The sequence below is a fragment of the Coregonus clupeaformis genome, chromosome 19 (genome assembly GCF_020615455.1).
Source record: "Coregonus clupeaformis isolate EN_2021a chromosome 19, ASM2061545v1, whole genome shotgun sequence".
Lineage (NCBI taxonomy): Eukaryota > Metazoa > Chordata > Actinopteri > Salmoniformes > Salmonidae > Coregonus > Coregonus clupeaformis.
The window spans coordinates 42,425,896-42,432,060 of NC_059210.1; positions in this window are offsets into that span (position 1 = coordinate 42,425,896).

Below are 6,165 nucleotides of genomic sequence, written 5' to 3' on the forward strand. Positions count from 1 at the left end.
TGTAAACTGGGTTTTACTAACATGGAGCCAAGGCTATCACAGCAGTTATGGACCAGTCAATGGAGGAATGGCTTTTAAAAACAAAAATAAACAGATATTGTGAAAGGATGGAACCTGCAGAAATATTCATCCAAAAGCAAGGGCTTTCATTGAGGCATTACCTAATAACAGGTATACGTTTTCAGCTGTTCATGATTGGAAAGATATAATAATTCTAAAGGTACAATTTAAGAATATAGATTTCATATTCCAAAGATGTAGCTATGTCAGTGCAAAATTATGGTAAACTCTTGCAACATTGCGTTGTGTGAATGTAGTGATACAATTATTCCAAAACTATTTCTAAGTAAAACAATGTTGTCTTATTTAAGTTTATTGACATTTGTACAAGGGCCTTACAATTTCACAATTTTTGACAAAGTAGCTGTGAAAAAAGCATACTGCTAAAGGACTGCCATGGTGGCTGAGTGTATATAATGTACATTTGTATTGTAGTTGAGTGGACTAGTGAAAGTTGTATCATTGTGATCAAAGTGCAGAACCAGCAAACATCTCGACTCAGAATGCGTTTTTTTTGCACAGGATGTTGGAAAGCCTTAGTTTGGAACACAGATGGGGGTTTTGTTGAGAATTATGTATTACATATTCAACTCATTTTTTTCATGCCTTCAAGCTAAATTCAGGAATCAAGAGTTGTGCCTCTTGGGGTTCTAAAATGTGTACGCCTGACCTTGTGATATTACTCAATCACATGGACAACCAGGTAGCAGCAGCATCACCTGCATGATAGGTGCGACAGAATAGACTGTAGAACTGTACTGGGCATACCCAACAATGATATTAAAACACTTATGATCAGTATCTGTACAAATAATTATGTTAGAATGGCTTCAACCTCAGTCACCTTGTATTTATGTGTTGACACTATTGCAAACCATTGTTTTTGACTATACATTTTGAATTATAGTCTCAACCTGTACAGAAATATCATACTAGTAATGTCTATACAACTCTTGTGAGCTCCATCAGGATTTCAAAGACTCCAGTTGTAACAAACAATTGAGGGGAAGAATTTGAAATGCTGTCTTTACAACTGAATTTCAAATGTATGATTTGTATTTTGTTACAAACATTGCAAGAAGAAATGGCAGCTTGGATCTGTTGAGTAAAGTGGTTGTTATCTAAAATCTAAACAATAATACATTAGCAGAACTCAGAACAAAATCAACCTGAATATCTACCATAATAGGCTCAGACATGCAGCATACAAATCTATTTTGTTTGATCACTGCTCCAAATTGATATATACTTGCATAAGGTTTTTGAGACTAGTAATAAGCTTCTACTGAGTTGCAGTAAGGAACCTCTTTCAGTTGAAGAACCACTTCAGTCAAGCCTTCTATTTGTGACAGTGCACCAGGTTTCTCTGACTCGTGTCAAATTGTCTTGTAAGTTTGTATGTAAAAATGTTTTGTAAATTGAGCTGCCAATGTAAAAAGCTGTTGTGAACTGTATTTTTTGTATTGTACATCACTACTGTTTCAGTTGTTTTTGTTGTTCTGTACATAAAAGCACCTTATTTTAATTTTTCAAATAAAGATAAATGGTTACATTTAGTTTCCTATATGGTTAATGAACTCTAAAGTTATAATGCATAATAGAATAACCTCAATGTAGAAAGAATAAGAATCTAGGACACAAATGGTGTTTGTCACATTGGTCTTAAAGGTCCAATGCAGCTGTTTTTTATCTCAATATCAAATCATTTCTGGGTAACAATTAAGTACCTTACTGTGATTGTTTTCAATTAAAATGGCCAAAATGAAACAAAAATAGCTTCTTAGCAAAGAGCAATTACTCAAGCAAGAATTTATCTAGGACTGTCTGGGAGTGGTCTGAGTGGGGAGGGGAAAACGTAAAACTAGCTGTTATTGGCAGAGAGTTTTGGAACTCTTTCTTATTGGTCTATTAAATAATGCACTGTATGGTGATGTCACCAGGGCTGCATTCAGTATGTGTTTACGTTCTAGAACATTCAATTGAACGGAAACGGTGCTGTACTGAACGACCAGTTGAAAACTTGGGAGGGGTTGATGTGTAGGTTGAGGAACGCTGTCAGCATGGCGACTGCCCTTTAAATACGTCACTTATTGCTTCAAGCCACACCTCGCCACAACCATCAGACGGGAGCAAACGTACCTCAAAGCATGTTAAAGAACGTACAAGAACATTTTGGGGAAACATGTCATTCAGTACAAACCGTTCTGCAACATAGCAAATGTTTAAGCGAACTGAATGCACCTCTGGCAGGCCAAAACTCCATCTCCCCCTTAAACAGGCTGAAATTTCAGGTGGTCTTTTCAAACATCTCTTGCACTATTAGAGCATTTTCACAATTTCACAGTATTATTCCAACCTCATAGTGTGGAAATATACACTGAGTGTACAAAACATTAGGAACACCTGCTCTTTACATGACATAGACTGGCCAGGTAAATCCAGGTGAAATCTATGATCTCTTATTGATGTCACTTGTTAAATCCACTTCAATCAGGGTAGATGAAGGGGAGGAGACAGGTTAAAGAAGGATTCTTAAGCCTTGAGACATGGATTGTGTGTGTGCCATTCAGAGGGTGAATGGGCAAGACAAAATATTTAAGTTCCTTTGAAGGGGTATGGTAGTAGGTGCCAGGCGCACCGGTTTGAGTGTGTCAAGAACTGCAACACTGCTGCCTAAAGGACTTCCAGCCAATTTGAGACAACTGTGGGAAGCATTGGAATCAACATGGGCCAGCATCCCTGTGGAACGCTTTTGACACCATGTAGAGTCAATGTCCTGAGGAATTGAGGCTGTTCTGAGGGCAAAGGGGGGTGCAACTCAATATTAGGAAGGTGTTCCTAATGTTTTGTACACTCAGGTTATATAAAACACAGGAATGTCACATTTTTGACTGCACTGGGCCTTTAAGCACTTGTTTGTAAAGCAAGCACCCATCAAACGAATTATATAATATAAAGGGTCAGTCATTGCTAAATGGATCCAGATCTTGGTGTAGCAGACTAGTTCCAGACTTGCCTGATTCTGCTATTACATTATCAATGTGTGGCCACAATATTATTATTAATATTTTTTTTATCCAGTTGGATAAACACTCCATAATGCCTACCCGACCGCTCGGAGGCGTCCCCATGGTCCTAAAGCACACCGTTGCCTTGTTTTGAATCACATTCCAATGATAAAACTGGGGGGGGAGAAAAATGCAATTTCAGAATGTGTGTGTGTGTGTGTGTGGGGGGGACCCCTGGGGGGGACCCCTGACTTTCACCACCCTGTGAAGTTCATCATAACTTATTTCATCTGTAGCCTAATAAAGTGCATGCTTTCCCGACTAGTCGTAGTGGGAGGATCACACAACGTCATCGCGTGACTCCAAGTTGACTTTGTTATGATGGTTACTTTATCAATATTTGCGTATAGAAGTGTTTCCACAGTCATTTATCACATAATTAATTGTACTGACTCAGAAAGATCCCACCATGTCGAACAAACAAATGATCCGTCGGCATTTATACAATTGTACCGAAACTTCCTATTTCCATCACAGCTGTCTTAATTTTTAAAAAATATGGTATGATTTTACTCACATAAAAACTGTGGATGGAAACGTGGTTAGTGACTGTGTTCTCTGTCAACACATTAGTCACATTAAGGCGGAGAACAGTGTTTGCTGACGCATTCTACCAGACTCATATAAAAACATCTGTGAAGAACAGCGAAGAACATGTTCAGACTTTATTTGAGCCTAATTCTTGCATTGTCATGTAAAACAAATAGGCCAATAATTTAGTTCGGTATTTTTTGTAGAGCTGTTTCTGTCACAATAGTGAAGGCATGGAACTGTAGTATGGCTAGGGATATCACATGGTAGGGTGGAGTTAATTACCGTATGCACACAGTGCAACAATGGCAGGCAGGCAAGTATTCTTGATAAAGAGTGCAGTCCACACCTGAAAGGACAATAGATAAAGAGTCTACTTTAGTGTAATAAGCTAGGTTTCCATCCTATTGGAGACAGATTTTCATGCGAATATTCTCAAATCCGCATAAAGAGAAGTTGCGCATTTTCCCACCAGTGGTGTGTTTCCACCTAAAATACTTGTTGATGAAAAAAAAAATCTGTGAGTGATGATGTAGTGCACATGAATGTAATTGTTCGTTTACGTTTTCATGTATCGAATATAAATCTAAAGTTCAATGATGGATATTCTAAAGTTCAATGTGTTTCCATCGCATTTTCAACTCTAGCCAACAGCTTGCAGATACAGTGTGGGTAGGCTAGTCTACATTATGAGATTATTATGGATAAGAGTGAGAATATTTGTATTTGTCAAACGGCAGTCAAGCATCGATCATATCATGTCACCAGAATCAGACCCTCGATATTTATTGGAAAGGAGCTTCAACATCACCATGCACTTCACCACCCTGCGAAGTTCATCATACGTTATTTCATCTGTAGCCTAATAAATTGCATTGTTTCCAGAGTGGTAGTAGTGGGAGGACCACACACCATATCATCGCGTGACTCCAAGTTTACTTCGATATGATGGTTAGTTATATCAAGATTTACGCATAAAGGAGTTTCCACCGTCATTTCTCACGTAATTAATTTTACCAACACAAAAAGATACCATGTCCAACGACCAAATTATGACGGCATTCATACAATTGGACCGAAACTTCTTGTTTCCATCACAGCTGTAGCAAAAATGTTTTTATATGGGATGACTTTACTTTCACAAAAAGTGTGGATGGAAACGTGGTTATAGGTAGGATCCTTGCCATATCCTTGCCATATCCTACCAATGGATAAAAAAAAGAATCTTCCCGACTGTGCAAATGCATCATATAGCCTACTATTTATACAACGGGTTACCAACATATTAAAATAAGGATTGACATATTTTCATTAAAAACGTTATTTTTATGAATTGATTCATACTATTTCATCCTTTCACAAGATATAGTCCTGACACAAATCTAGGGTTGCTACCGAAGCCGACTGGTCGTTCCTTCTATCCTTCGGTTGCCAGAGACATGACCCAGTCCTTCAGTCTTTTTGTTCTGTATCTATGGACGCGACCCAGTCGTTCGTTCTAAATGTTCCATTGCCATACTGGCTGGCAACGTTATCCATTGCTTGCTAGCTAGCCAACTACAGCTAATTTACAGTCACGTCAAAAAGTGCAGCCAGAATAACAGCAAAGTAGCTGCATTTGCATTTGTTCAAGCTGTTTACTAGTGACAATTATTTGGAAACATACATAACAATGAGCTAATGAGGCGCGATTTCGTCTGGCAAAGAAAATGTGCTCACTTGTTCAGAGGAACTAGCCAACAACACAGCTAACACAATAACTTCAAACTGAAGCTGGAAAGACTGCAAACTATCTGCACTCCGTTTTGTTTCACCTTTTTTCAATTGACATTTCATTGTATATATCCATAAAAATTATGCCAGCTGATTCATGATTTTGACTGGCTGAGAAATGCTGCCTGCCTGTCTGTCTCATCCAGACTGCCAAACATGTTCATTACTATTGGACAGCTGGAGATCTAATTTGAATATTGAAACAATGTTGCAAATGTAGGAGAGACTGACAACAAGGTTTATACAAATGCTGTTGAAAACTAAATGTTAGTTTAAAAGAAATGTGAGATAATGTCTGGATGCGTTTTATAGTGGAGATCAAGTTTATAAATTGCCTGGCTGGGCTGATGAGACAATGGATTGCGCAGTCAGCTGGAACAGAGTAAATAGGCATTTTAATGTAATAGATTTAGCCGGTGGTAACTTGTGGAATTGCCACTGCTGGAATGCGGTTTTAACCAATCATCATTCAGGATTAGAACCAGTGGTTCTGAACCACCCATTCTATAAAAGGTTACATTTCATCATAGACAAGTTTCCCACTAGTAATTGCCAGTTGGAGGGGCGTTTAATTGGATTTTCCCCAGTCGTATATGGTAACTTCCCACTTGGTTATGAACGCAAAACAACGCAACGCAAGTATGGTATGCTTGCGCAGTCTCGCCCATTTTGAGCCAGCTGAGCCAATCAGTGGCCTTTTGATTGTACGGTAGTGAATAGAGTTCATAATTAG